Source organism: Choristoneura fumiferana, chromosome 12 (genome assembly GCF_025370935.1).
Source record: "Choristoneura fumiferana chromosome 12, NRCan_CFum_1, whole genome shotgun sequence".
NCBI classification, from domain to species: Eukaryota; Metazoa; Arthropoda; class Insecta; order Lepidoptera; family Tortricidae; genus Choristoneura; species Choristoneura fumiferana.
The window spans coordinates 3,368,618-3,384,498 of record NC_133483.1 but is presented as its reverse complement, the minus strand read 5'-3'; the positions used below and the strand labels follow the sequence as shown (position 1 = coordinate 3,384,498).

At 37.3% G+C, this 15,881-nt stretch overlaps 1 long non-coding RNA gene across 1 annotated transcript in view; it reads right to left on the bottom strand.

Moving 5' to 3' along the window:
* Positions 1 to 9,615: 9,615 nt before the first annotated feature.
* The window catches only part of LOC141433143 (uncharacterized), a 228,072-nt gene continuing 221,806 nt past the window's right edge, over positions 9,616 to 15,881 (bottom strand). The window contains exon 2 of the long non-coding RNA XR_012451902.1: positions 9,616 to 9,735. This is a non-coding gene — a long non-coding RNA (uncharacterized lncRNA). The remainder of the gene's footprint in view (positions 9,736 to 15,881) is intronic.

Sequence of the window (15,881 nt, the reverse complement as noted above, 5' to 3'; positions counted from 1 at the left end):
TTGGTTGAAATGCTAATTAAAGTTATTACCTACAGAATAAATTAAGGTATTTTACGTATTATTTCATCCTTAAACCTAAGCGTATGCTTTGTATATACACCAAAATACTAGGACATGATAATAATAAAAATACCTCAAAAAATAATAGTGAAAAAAAAACCTTTTGTGCATTTAGTTAGAAATCAGATGGTGCCTTTGTGATTAATAACCTTATAACATTAACAAAAGTCTAGTGTTAGTAACAGTTAACGTTAAGTTATTGAAATTTTAGCATAGATGATTAATATTTATTATTATTAATGAATATTATTTATATAATTTCTGTTCAGTAGGTACTTTGGAATATATTTTCCCTTGCGATTTGGTAAATCAGCATTACGAACAGTTTGATAAGAAAAAAAATGTGTGTAGTTAGTAAAAACATACTAAATTTATTGAGACGTAAAATCACATTAGTTAATTTGAAATATGACGTTTGAGGTAAATTTTTACGTTTAGTCTTTTTGCCTGATTGCATTTGCTCGATGACTAGGGGACAACTTACTAAAGCGACACTTATCTCCTAAACCAGTGGATTTTGCTATGAATTATTAAAACCTTATTATAGTCTATTAAATTATGTGTCATATATTCCTGGAAATTTCAAAATTGGTTGTCTGGTTCAAAAGTTATGATTTTTTTTCGTAAAAAAAAAACTTTAAATCGCTCTCCTGTAAAGTTGACGAAGTGTCGCTTTAGTACTTTTGCCTGCCGAGCGACGAAATATCTAATAAATACTTTTTTATTCAATCCTTATCATCAACGTTACCTACTTTGAAGACACATAAAAGAATTCTAATCGGCGTATCAATTGGAACGCAGGCCTTTAAATCCTATTATAGAAAGCCGAAGAGTTCAGCAAACGGTAATAAATTGGTTCAGTCATTCATAATGAATTATCATTTGATAACAAATATTAAGACAAAGGCGTAGGCGCCAACAATCAAACAGCCCTGTCATAATTGTCAGGGGAACATTCCAGAATTTCTCCCTTCGTAATAGTAATAATGCTGGAAGGGAGGAGGCAAGATGTTGATATAATTATAGGAATACGTCTTTCGTTCATTTGTGAGATGCGGTCTAGATATTGTGTCAGCTCATTGACATTAATTACTACGTGATTATGCCAAGATATCAATGGTGAAAGTTAAATCAAAGCTTACATAAACATAATTCTCATCCTCTCATCCCAGCCTATATACGTCCCACTGCTGGGCACAGGCCTCCTCTCAGAACAAGAGGGCTTGCCATAGTTCCCACGCGGGCCCAGTGCGGATTGGGAACTTCACACGCACCATTGAATTTCTTCGCAGGTTTGTGCAGGTTTCCTCACGATGTTTTCCTTCACCGCAAAGCTCGTGGTAAATTTCAAATGTAATTCCGCACATGAATTTCGAAAAACTCAGAGGTGCGAGCCGGGGTTTGAACCCACGACCTCTGTTTGAGAGGCGATAGGTCAAACCACTAGGACACCACGGCTTCCCCTCTTTAATTAACCCTCTTAAATCGTTAGATGTATGTATGTAAAACCCTCTACTTCCTTTATAATTTTTATTTTTGTCTAGGTATTTGTTTCTAATTTACTTTTTTTTTGCCAGCTTAATAGTAAAGTAAAAAAAAAAAAAATTAAACAGTTTTATTGAAAATAAATCTAATAATGTACTGCATCGTTATGTTGTGTCGGTTTTCTCTTTGTTATACCTAATGGATTTATAAATAGTCCCAAAGAAAGATCAGCGCCGTTGGCAAGACCGGCAGTTTTTGCTGATTTGGGACCACTTCGAGACAAGCACATACTTCCCCTCCAGTCGTCACGAATAATTTTTTTTCTTTTTTTATTTCTTTGCACAAGTATTTATTGTAAATTGGCGTCCAACTTATAACACCCCTCTTTTTGCGACGGGGGTTAAAAACCAAACATCACGCCGTAAGAATACTTTCCAATTTTCGATACTGAACCATGTAGTTACCCATACTTATGAATTATTCATACATCCTAGCGTAAAACTATGTCAAACTTTAGCGGCGCGCAAAAAACAGAGAGAAAAATTTGGCGCAATCAAATCTTCCCTCCTCGGGCTATAGAATTGCCTCTTGAATTATTAAAAGGCATTTATTTTGCTAAATGACCACTATTTATTTCGAACACGTAGCTCGGGTCAGATAACAGTGTAATATTTAATTTTACGTTCAAATAAAGCATTCAGAAGAAATTCTGATTTGTACTTGTACCTAATCTGTTTTGCAAATTTGCCCGAATTTAAGGCACTAACAACTCAGTAAATACGCATTAAAAATTACTTAATTATGTCTTTTGTGGAGGTGAGATCAAGCGAGCAGACATTCGTCTCAACAAGATTTTATTTTTTAAATGCTTTTATTTAGTTTCACATGTCCCGATGTTTGTCTGTAATCAAATCTTGCAAACTTCCAGTAGTCGGATTGTCTTGAAATGGCATACTTATGTAAATTGCGTGACGGTTAACCTGTCCTCTCCCAGAGGCACAAATTTGTGCCCAAATTCCTTTGATCCTGTTATCCTGGGAGATGACAGATTAATGGCATTGACTTGAAATTTGGTGTGCAAATGTAGTTTGGGTGACAATTCAAGAACGGTCAACAAAATGTACAGTCAGCAAAAAAGCTTGTATTAAAAATGATTTTTTTTACCAAAAACTTTTTAAAATCTTCATCAGAAACAGTAAATTGAACGAGTAACGACAAATAATGTTATTGTACCACTTCACTAGCACTCTGTCGCATTAATAGTGTAAACTATTTGCTTAAAACCCAGGCCAAATCCAGCTCAAACATGATATAAATATATAGTGATAAGGATAAGGCAGTACGTGTCAGTAATATACGATCTCAGAGCATTAAGCGAACTGGAGCGGTCCACTGACAAAGGGAGGTAGCTTTTTGTAAAAATATATGGGATTAGCGGTCATTCACTTTTACAATACAAACTTGTGTCCAGACGCAAAAAAAGAGAGTTGTTATCGATGCTTGCTCGTGTATTTGTGTGACTGAATGTATTTGTGCATCTGTTAGAGGGCTCGTAACTCCAATAACATCAAGAATTGATCATTTATTAAGATTGACGAGTGCCAATGTGGTCAAGGATTGAGATTATGAAAACTCCCCCTCCGCCTTAAACTCATAATAGACTTTTTGTGAGGCTAAAATTCTCACAACGAACTACAAAGATATGCTAGTTTCTTTGAGCGGATACGAAAATTCGAAAGAACTAAAATCACCGACATAGTTCAAAGCATAAGTAAGTTGAAATGGTAGGCCATATAGGTTAAAAAGTAACTGTGGGGGTAGTAAAGTTTACGCTTGGTTACCACAAACCGAAAGACGCAGTATTGGCGGACCTCCCACTAGGCTAATTAACGATATCGTGAAAGTTGTGAGCAACTTTACTGTTTTCAACAGTGAACATCCAGCTGATGATGACGTTCACATTTACACATCACCATCACATGCACCTCGTCTCTATAAAAAGTGGCGTATTTTGTACAAAAAATACTGCTCATCTCCGGTTGGTTTAACCCTCAAGGCTACGTCTTAAGTTCCTGATTAATGCCAAGCCTGAACTTACACTAATGACTAGCATATCAAACTTGCCTATCTTTGACGTATACTGAAGGCCGCAAATGAACCCGCGATGCTTAATAATTAGATATTTGGAAGCAATAAATTGTCAGGATTCGAGTAGGTATAAATAAAACATATTGGTAAGAAAAAAACAACCCAAATCAATAAGGGAAAGGAGAAGGAGAAGCCGTGGTGGCCTAGTGGTTTGACCTATCGCCTCTCAAGCAGAGGGTCGTGGGTTCAAACCCCGGCTCGCACCTCTGAGTTTTTCGAAATTCATGTGCGGAATTACATTAGAAATTTACCACAAGCTTTGCGGTGAAGGAAAACATCGTGAGGAAACCTGCACAAACCTGCGAAGCGATTCAATGGTGCGTGCGAAGTTCCCAATCCGCACTGGGCCCGCGTGGGAACTATGGCCCAAGCCCTCTTGTTCTGAGAGGAGGCCTGTGCCCAGCAGTGGGACGTATATAGGCTGGGATGATGATGATGATGAAAACAGAAGGTAGGAATTTTAAAAGTCAAGTTTGTAATTGAATACATTCATTTTAAGGGCATTATTATATATTTAAACGCATTTTGCAGCAAAACAAGTCATTTAGTTCCCTGTGTAAAAACTATTAGTTTCAGAAATATTGACGATTTCATTGATCCAGTAGGTAGGTTATCATGGATTAATTTTTGATTTATTACTAAAACAGTGCCTATGTAATTTAGTGTGTGAAATTATAATTCAAGAATTAAATTACATAAGTGAAATAGTTATTTGTTATGCAAGGCTGGAAAGTGGCTGTTTGGCAAGAGTGCTTAAATTGAAACCCGAGCAAGCGAAGGATTCTAGGATTGAACCACGAGCGAAGCAAGTGGTTCAAAAGAAGAATCCTAAGCGTAATCGAGGGTTTCAAAGGCACGTGATGCTAAACAATTTTGCAGCCGAGCGAAACACACAATTTTTCACCTCAAACAGCGAGAAAAATAGGTTTTGTAATTATAGACGCATTTTTTACTTTACTAAAATTAGTTTTATTATTACTAAATAAATGTTTAGTGATAAGAATAAATTAATTAACAGATTTAAATATAATTTTTATTTAGTAAAAACAAACATATAATAAAACATAATAAACCTATAGATAGAAAATTTGGCCTAAATCGCCGTCAATGGTAAGGTGCCCAGAAGGCTGGCCGTATTTCCTCGTTGTATAGCGATACTTATACGCTGTGCGAAATAGTGGCCAGCCCTCTGGTCGCCCGAGGCCCTATTAGGCGCGTCGACAAATCTTTATACAGCCGACGCGCACTTGGCCCCCAAGGCCCAAGATGGTTCCCAGGGCGGATATTTGCGGCGTTTGAGGCTTTCAGCCGAAGATGGCCGCAGCGCCAGCGGTGACGCTGGTGCTTGGAACATGGGACGGTGCTAGGGTATCAACGCAAGTGGCATCCCAAACTAGCGGCCGACCCATGCTCCAAGGCACCAGCGACATTCCGTCAGGCCTCTTGCCGTCGTTCCTGGCCAGCCCGCTGGGCTCGAGGACTGCCGGAACTCTCGCACTGACAAGGGCCCGACGGATGATGTCGTTAATGCTGGCGTGGCGGGAGATCTACCAGCGCTCCGGACACATGAGAGGCCATGGTGACCCAGTATGTCCACCATGGCGCCGCATTGACAACGATGTGGCTGATTTATTGATGCCCCAAAACGTAAGCTAGCTGCCAGGCGAAAGGTGGTGTTTGTCTAAAAAAAGTACCTATGTTTGGAGAAGGTAGCGCCTGCAGCCCACAGACCCGATTCCCACTCCGCAGTCGCAAGGAGACGAGCACGGTCTGCCGAACTAGTTGACGTTTCTAAAAGGTTTTTCCGTACTAGTTGACAGAGCGGCTCGTCCCATTGCCTCTGCGAGCAGGGGTTGGCAGGCTGGTCCGTGTCGGGACAGGTTATGGACCAAAGTTCATGGCCTCGGAGCAGTGTGCAGCCTCCACAGATCCAATGGATGGATCTAATATTTTCGCTATAAGGCTTTGTGCACCATGCACCGAGGACAAGAACGCAGGTAGAGCAACACAAGAAATTTTACGGATTCCAAGGCCGCCGAACCTAATGGGTAGGGTAGCCTGGGTCCAAGATCTATCGTCAAAAGGAATATTGAAGATTTTAAATATTACTTCAACAATGTATGACTTGCTTTCTTTGTGAACACGTCAATACCTATTTAATGCTTACTCCATCAATCTTGTATCTAACCGAATTGTATACAACAAATCAACACTCTTCGTACTTACATAAAGATGATTCTAACGCAATTTTGTGGCCAGATACGAGGTTGTGAATTAAGCGGTCGATATGTATTTTAAAGGGGGCAACCGTACACGATAACGTTCGAATTTCATAAACTCTTTCCAGCCAAGAGAATAAAAAGCGATTTTCCACGCAGATTTCGAAGGATAAATCAATCTTTTTCGAGCTAGTGAGGTGAAAAAATAGTTTAGTAAAATGATCGTATGTAGTAGTAAGTAACGTACGTGTCCGTATAGAAAAGTCAATGTTCCACATTCGAATAAAAAGTTTTGGTAAAAAAAATCATTTGAATAAAAAAGCTTTTTTTGCTGACTGTACTTTTTTGGCTGTTCTTGTATTTTCACCCAAACTACATTTGCATACCGAATTTCAAGTCGATGCCATTAACCGTTGAAGAGTTTCGTCCTGTGGAGACGAGCCTGGCCGGACTACCAGGATGTCACTACCAGATTATTGTATTGTCACGCAATTTACATAAGTGTGCCGAATTTCGGGTCAATCCGACTACTGGAAGTTGGCCGAATTTAACTTGCAAGATTTGATTACAGACAGACAGACAACGGGACAGGTGAAACTAAATAAAAGTTTGTAAAAATGACTTAAGTCTCATATCAATTCTGTGCACTACTACGAGTACATACCTACAACTCTACAACAGGTCATCTACTTAAGTTTTTACCTATAGAATGCTATATATGTCTATATCTATTGGTTGAAAATGATAAAAAAGAAGCCTCCTTTCAAGTGATCTAATATCGTGAACCGACAGAGCGACAGATTGGGCCACTAACGCAAGATTAAGTATTGGAAAAAGTTAGACGACCCGATAACGATGAACTGATAACTGGGTCCACGGCAAAAAGTATCACGTATAAAATGGCGAAAAAATACGGGAGTGAAAGTTTAAACTTGATTCTTGTAACAGTTGATAAGTTAATTAACATTGTACATGAACTACAGTATATTAGCTTGGCATTGTGCAACAGATTTATAAGTGCATGGTAGTTATTTTTGTTTGCATTACAATAAATTTTGGGAAAGGAATTTTGCAATTTACATTTTTTTATGCACAGGACCAGGTTTGAAAATATAAAGTTGTGGGACTTTACCCATTGGAGGGAAACTTTGGCCCATATGAAAATCACATAAAGAAGGCTTCCGCGACGCGAATCGAATGTTAATCACATTTACCTATGGACGACCAGATGGCCTAGTGGTTAGAGAACCTGACTACGAATTTAAGCTTGAGGTCCCGGGTTCGATTCCCGTGTCGGGGCAGATATTTGTGTGAAAAATACGAATGTTAATTCTCGGATCTTGGGTGTTTAATATATATTTAAGTATATGTATCTATATCTATATAATTATGCTTACTTTGGGACTAGGTCAATTGGTGTGAATTGTCCCGTGATATTTATTTTTTTATTTAAGGCTCTGAATAATAAAAACAACAACGTGATCGATCAATTAACATCAACCACATGGCAGAGAGCCTCATAGCAATAATATTCTCAAAGCAATAATGAAACCAGGACCGGGTTAATCCCACAGGCCAGAGTTACCTACCCTTCAGGGCCAAAGTAACCTGAACCTACGGTATCCATAAATTGAGATTGTGATTTAACTTTAATAAATCATATACCTACATCCTAAATTTTAACACACACGCACACAAACATCACGGCTGTATTCCCAAATGGGGTAGGCAGAGCACACGAAACGTTACCGCTTCGGAGCCACTTTTAGCAATTTTAGGTTTTAACTTTGACGACATCCACAGAAGAAATGGAGAGGTGTAATTCTAACCCGACACCACATAGTCTAAAACTTTTGTATCACGTTTAAAAAATTTAGTTGTTATGATAGTTACTGAGAATAAACTAGAAACCCGAAGTGCTCAAATCATAATAATAAAACTAGTGAAATGCGTGTTTCAAATCACACGCCACTTTTGGTGTAAGTAGGTAAGCGATCGCAGTTTTGGGTGGGTTAGTCGGTATCCCAGTGCAGTTGGTCCCATTGACGTTTTCGTTCTTTAAAAAAACCAAGTCTATTTTATTGTAATCAATATTTTGTTTGGCTAGTTTAGTTTTTTTTTAAATATAGCTCTGGTCGTCGTATGACAATGTTGCCAGTGTCTCAGTCAGTGTGTATCAGTGGGGTTTTGCCATAAATAAGTGATCATTTCTGTACCTTGTCGCTTTCAGTCGTTATCGTTACACAATTTCGTATGGCTTTTCAAACACGACGTTAAAGTGACAAGGTACAAAAGTGATCACTTATTTATTTATGACGTTGACTGTACGGTGTTAAAGTAATTGTGGATGAACGATGACAGCAAATGTCCAACAACGCATTCCAGTATTTCGTTATTATCTTAACTGGTGACTTTCGAATTACCGTGTCAAAGTGGTTTTGCCGGTGTACGGTAAAAACAATCTAGAAAACAAAATATGACAAGTAATTGTGGATGAACGATGACAGCAAATGTTCAACAACGCATTCCAGTATTTCGTTATTATCTTAACTGGTGACTTTCGAATTACCGTGTCAAAGTGGTTTTGCCGGTGTACGGTAAAAACAATCTAGAAACAAAAATATGACAGGTAATTGTGGATGAACGATGACAGCAAAATGTCAACAACGCATTCCAGTATTTCGTTATTATCTTAACTGGTGACTTTCGAATTACCGTGTCAAAGTGGTTTTGCCGGTGTACGGTAAAAATAATCTAGAAAACAAAATATGACAGGTAATCGTGGATGAACGATGACAGCAAATGTCCAACAACGCATTCCAGTATTTCATTATTATCTTAAGCTGGTGACTTTTGAATTACCATGTCAAAGTGGTTATCTTCGTAAGCATGGCTACTCAAAAAGCAACGAGTTTGCAAGTAATTACTGACTCCTTTGGAATTCTGCCGCTGAAACAACGAGTAATTAGGTTTTAAAGTAATTTTCATAACCTTATTACAGTTTCAAAGGCTTTGTTTTGTAATAACAGTGTGTTTGCTACAAACGAAATCAACGCATGGCGGAGTTAAATTTTTGTAAAATTATTTGTAGCGTATTAAAATGTCGTTACTTGGCCTAATTTTTAACGGAACCCTTATAGCTTCGCCATGTCTGTCTGTCTGCCTGTCTGTCTGTCCGTCCGCGGCTTTGCTCAGGGACTATCAATGCTAGAAAGCTGTAATTTTGCACGGATATATATGTAAAACTATAAAATGGTCATAAAAAAAAAAAAAATTAAAAAAAATTGGACCTGGCATAGGCGTAAAGTGGGGTGATTTTTTTTTCTCATCCAACCCTATAGTGTGGGGTATCGTTGGATAGTTCTTTTAAAACCATGAGGGGTTTGCTAAGACGATTTTTCGATTCAGTGATATGTTTGCGAAATATACAACTTTAAAGTGCAAATTTTCTTGAAATCGAGCGTCCCCCCCCCCCCTCTAAAATCTAAACCTATAACGGCTAAGTTGCTTGAGAATTATTAGTAGTTTAAGAGTAAATAGCAGCCTAAGGTATAAAATATACCTAAACTTGGAAGATTCCGTATAAAATACGAAATCCTTAGAAAAATATTAACTTATTTTTTTCGTAATGGCTACGGAACCCTATTCTGGGCGTGTCCGACACGCTCTTGGCCGTTTTTTTTTATAAAGGTACAATACAATACAATACAAAGACTCTTTATTGTACACCAGACATAGTAAGCGATACAGAAAACAAATTATTAAAATTACAAGGTGAGCAATAGGCGGCCTTATCGCTTAAGAGCGATCTCTTCCAGGCAACCTTTTACGTGGTTAAGTATTGTACGTGGGAAAAATTGTGAGTATAAATATTGTGTGTTTGTTACTATTTCACGTTAAAACTAATCGCTAAGAGTTGGATGCAATCTGGCTTAAAAAAGTACTTAAATAAATAAATATCATGAGACCAATGACACCAATTGACCTAGTCCCAAACCAAGCAAAGCTTTTACTATGGGTACTAGGCAACGGATAAACATACTTATAATAGATAAAATACATATAGATAGCAGGATCCCCGGATTACACGTAGGGCTACTTTAGGCTTCGATATTTCCAGAGGATTGCGATTACGGCCCGTTAAATCCCAAAATTTTCATAGCTACAGGGATATTATTAGATTTCTAGAATTATGAAATTCGTAATATCTATTTATTGTTCATGAAATGTTAATGATAAGAAGAAGCTTTCTTACTTTCGGGTTCGTAAAGTGTTTCTAAAACAGAAAAAGAAACATTTATCTATAAATGCTGAAAACGGAGAACTGACTACACTTTTACATTTGCAATATTAATAGAAATTAAACAAAATAAAAATACATGTTCTCAAAATTATCGAACAGTGAATTTTAAATTGTTATAATGGTTCCTTTTGTAGTTTCTTTACACAGCCATATTGTGCCAGCAATCCGACATTCTTTAGGTACACTTGCAATGTCATCCGATCTATTTATGCAATGGAAGTGGATCAAAATTTATTCAATTTCAAGCAAACAAGTATAAGATTAATTATTAGTTCTTGTCGACTGGGGGGCTACTACGAAATTCAAAAATCAAAGTTCGTATCGTGCTGTCCCTCTCTCTCGTATTAAATAATATAAGCGTCAGCGGTATGGCCAGATACAAGTTCGAATTTTGCACCTCAGGGCCTGGTGCCATCACCCTAAATTTTAGGATTCCATCGTTTTACAAGCTTGTAGGGCCTAAAAGCTTGTAAAACGATGAAATAGGGACAAAATGTTTACAGTATGCTGTCTCTTTTCGCAAGAACACTCGCTTTGACAAAATACAATACACATACCAGGTCGTTAAAGGACAAAAAGTCGTTTATATTCGGCCGGTTGCCGGCGGTAAAAACTCTAATTGCTGGCGTGAAGTGTGGCGTAAACACAAAGTAACACGTAGCCGACACGAGGCCTCGGACAGAGCGGTTTTAAACAAGGCCCACTTCACACCGACGCGAGGATATTATGGGCTATAATTAAAGCAGTGAAAATTGAGAATAATGGTTAAATTAAGATTTTTTTATAGAAGGTCAGATAAATACACAGTCAGTCAAATAAACCGCCCCGCATCATACCAGGCGTAAAGAAGCCCAATAAACTTGCCGCGTTACCAAAAAAACTAGGAATAGATGAGAGTTAACAGAGTGCGTGATTGTCTCAATAGTTGAAAGTTTTAATTAGTAAGTCATTAGCTTCGGCGTCCGATACCGATATCGGATCAAATCATCTGAAAACGCTCTTACAATTAAATATGGATCAATATTCCTTTTCACGTATAATATGTTTCATAACAACTTAACAATAATATTGGGCGAGAGAAATGTTTTCAGGAATAACACCAGATGAGTTAAATTCGTTGGCAAAATACATCCTCCACCCCCAAGATAAGAGTCTCTGCAGGCATACTAAAATAACAAGCCATTTCGACACCGAGGATTTCGTACTTTTATTTAACTTACTAGTACTTACGTATAACTAGCAACCGACCCCGGCTTTACGTACAATAATTTTGACGACCAGATGGCCTAGTGGTTAGAGAATCTGACTATGAAGCTTGAGGTCCCGGGTTCGATTCCCGTGTCGGGGCAGATATTTGTATGAAAAAAAAGAATGTTTGTTCTCGGGTCTTGGTTGTTTAATATGTATATAAATATGTATCTATCTATATAATTATATTTATCCGTTGCTTAGTACCCATAACACAAGCTTTGCTAAGCTTACTTTGGGAGTAGGTCAATTGGTGTGAATTTTCCCGTGATATTTGTTTATTTATTTATTTAATTAAATAAAAGGTCTCTAGTCAAAGACCCTACATATTTTTCAGGTCCATTTCCCAATAGGTAGCTATACTTGTTTGGTACGGATATGTAGTAGTACGGATGTGTATGCAATTCAGGTTTAATCAACAAAAATCACAGCCAGCAAGAAATCAAATAAGAGATTGACAACAAAAAAACATTTTTCACTTCTCATGCTCGTAAAGTTCGTGTTTACGCTGGATCTAGGCGACATAAAATGACTTTTTATGCTCTAATGCATAAAGTGAAATCTTCGTCTAAGACCAAGGCCTAATCAGGTGTCAACAGCCACAAACGAACAATTTCTACATATTTAAAAAAAAAAAAAATTACACAATAATAAAATCAATCAAAATAAATTAATAAAACTAAAAAATTATAAAAATAATATAGTAATTCAGGTACATAGTAAGTGAACAATTGTTTCCATTGTTGCTATTTCATTCCTCGCAATCGAAGTGAAAAGCAGTGTAAAACTTGAGCATTAAACCCATTTTCTCCTCGTTTTATGCTCTTGTTGTACAATCTACTATTGAAACCTTACATACGAGCAATATTTCGTTTACAAGACTGGATGCCCACTATCAATATAACTAAAAAAATCAATAAACCCGACTCAAAAACTCTTAATTATTACCTAATGGGTCCCGACTGTTGAACTTTCAGTTAGCTACTTAACAAAGTTCTAGCCCACTAGACTTGTTTTCTTCTTTTTAGTTTTTTTAAGGCAGTCTAATTTTTTTTTTTTTTTAATTTATTGTTTTTCTCGATTATTCCATAAAAATTGAATGAAAATTAAAAATGTAGTCTGATAAAACTATTCTTAATATATAAGTTAATGTGTCTACTCCAATAATTATTCGTGATAGACTTTTATTTTCTTTAAACATTTGTTCGTTTGCAAAGAAGTAGAAGTCTTCACTTATATATTAAGAAGAGTTCTATCAGACCACATTTTTAATTTTCATTAAATTTTTATGGAATAATCGAGAAAAACTATCAAAAATGCAACGTTGCCAGCTCAGCAGGACGGTATAAACGCTCTTAATCTCGCTTGGACATAACCACGGTGTGTGAAGGAAGCCGTATTTAGCTATTACAAAGCCAGGAAGGACATAGCTTAAATGTCGGGGGGCGTCGTAAAAGTTGTCTAATTAGTGTCGCTGAAATTACTATTAAAAATAACCGGGGCGCGCCGCATTTGTTAGAAGATGGTTAGTCGAGTCGAGAATGGTTTTAAGCTTTTTTAGGGTTTCATCTTGGAGACTCTTAATACTATAAAGCTGTAATTTAGTGTGGGTGGACATCAGTGGTGTGTGGAGTGTACATTAGTGCAGGGGTGTGGAGTGTATATGAGTGGTATGTGGAGTGTACATTAGTGATGTGTGGAGTGTATATGAGTAGTATGTGGAGTGTACATTAGTGGTGTGTGTAGTGCACATTAGTGGTACTTTAGGCAGCCCGGTGAGAGAGAAGCGTGGTTATGTATATCTTCGGATGTAACTCCTCACAGACAGTGTACAGAAGTTTTGTCACACTTATCATCACTGACGTCTTGTAAAAAGATTAACGGAGGGAAAAATAAAACCTAAAGAATATAACAATACATAAACCTACGTTTATACAGTAGAGAGGCATATAATATATCTATCCAGTCATGGCGTCAAATATGTACATGACGAATACATCGACCTTAGTTTTAATGGTATAAAGGTGTAAGTTGTACTTTGATATCTTAGAAACGTACATATTTTTATGATCTTGACTGTACAGGACTGTACCTACATTTTTATACATAAAATATAAATATCACGGGACAATTCACACCAATTAACCTAACATACATATTTTACAAAATACGAAACTAGTAAACATCATCAAGAATTTGTCCAAACAGATCTACTTAATACTTTTAAATGAGCAATTCTTTTATATACAATATAAATAATATTTTGGGGATCTCGAAAACGGCTCCAACGATTTCCCTTTCTCTGGAAAAACGATGTTATCGAGTTTAAACCCGAGCAAAGCTCGGTCGCCCAAGTACGTAAGGATTAAATGGTGAAAAACCTCATTGTTTATTTATCATCTATATGTAACGTTGTAGGTATTTTATGCTCTTTATTTAACATCTTAATAGCATTTTAAAAGTAGATTCCATTACAAACTAGCTTTCCAGCCAACCGCATCCAATTTGGCAAGGGCCTAACCGAAGCGGATGTCTTTTCAATTTTCCGTAATAAATTTCTCTTTGAATACGGCTTTTGGTATTTTCCTGCATTACTGACTTCTTTTCAAAGGCTGGAAGATCATCAGTAATTCTGGCTTCTAAACTTCTAACCATCTTGTAACAGATTGTGGGGGAGCAAATATTTATTTTTTAGGCGAAGGCTACACGTTCAATGAATACTGTGAGCAATAGTCACATAATAAATGGATATGGAAGATTATTTTATTATTATTTATTTATTTGGGAAAAATACTTAGAATATAATATTACAACTTTCCGTCACACTCCAAACTAGGCTGAGCCTATATCTTGGTAGTCTGCGAGTGTGATTACAGATTAAAAATAATTAAATTATGATTATATAATACCGCTACGTCTAATACAATGAAATAAATTAAATTAAAACCTACAACTAAGTACAGCCATTACAATTTCAGAATTAATAATTAAAACAAAATAAAATAACTTTAAAAAGTATTCTATGGTATAACAATGGATGTCAATATTTCCAACTGACAATACAGAATTAAGAAATCTAGAATTCTGTGATGCTCCGTCAATACACTAGATTACACGTTCCGTCTCTTCTTTTCTAAGTCACTAGGTACACACTCTTGATAGGGTGGTGATGGTCGTAGGTTGAAAGTCAATAGTACACCTACTAGACGGTTTCCTTCTTTCTTTACACCACCAGCGGTGGAGTCCGAAGTTCATAGTTGGCAATGGAAAGTCCTGCTTTCTCACGCATCAGCTCCCTTACTAGCCTTTAACGATACCCATATGAAGACATGCGTCTTATTCTAACGAGCACGGCACGGTCTACAAAAGTCATAAATACCACAATATTAAATATCAGTAGACTGAGACTACAGTATTACTTGAATATCTATCCCTCGCCTTAGGATGGCTTTGTCGTCCTCATATTATGGTTTCAAAGTTAATTTAAAAAGCGCGATTACGCTTTGATCGCTTTGAGCTTAGAATTAAATTGCGAGTGGGGAAAGTGAGGTGCAAAAAGATCACTTCTGCTGATTGCCTGCTGTCATCCTGTTCTATTCTTATATCATCAGGCAAAATTAAAATGAAAACGGAGTTTTTTGGGCTGGTATAACTACGATTGGTTTTTTGGAGTCTTTTTGTATTTTTTATTTCAACTCCAAATTTTGTTACTTTTACGGGTATCCCGTGAAACCATATCTCTATATTGTCTGGGTGAGCGGTTGGTTCCGAAAGAGTGTGACGTCTCTCGATGAGAGCGGAACATAGATGTCGCTAGTGCTGCTGCATAAGTAGCGTAGTAGAAATAAGCAACCTGAGATATGTATGCATAGGAAAAATTCGTGTCTAGATTCCTGTCCAGCGGTGGTGTAGGGGTTATAGCACGCAGCACGGATTGCTGAGGACCTGGGTTCGATTCCGAGCGCTGGTCTCTTTTTCTGGTTTTTCTGTGCATCCATGTCTCAGTTTGTATTTTCGATATGGTATAACTACGCCTCGCCTAGAATTTTTGTCTTTACATGTTATTTGGTCTCAATTCACCTATTCCTTCCACCACACCATAGTATTACGATTGTATATATATATTTTTGTTTCTGGGATCTTAGTAACGACTAAAGGTTTCGATGAAATTTGCTGCGTGGCCTTTTTTTATCAAATAGCTGGCAAATGAGCATGCGGGTCACCTGATGGTAAGTGATCACCGCCGCCCATGGACACCTACAGCATTGTTAGGACTGCGGGTGCGTTGCTGGCCTCAATGGGGGGGGGGCTAAAGAGAGGAGGTAGGGGAGTTGGGCCACCGGATCTCCCACTCACCGTACGAAACAGTAGAAAAACTACTATTTCTCGCCGGTATTCTGTGGGCTTTTTGGGACAAA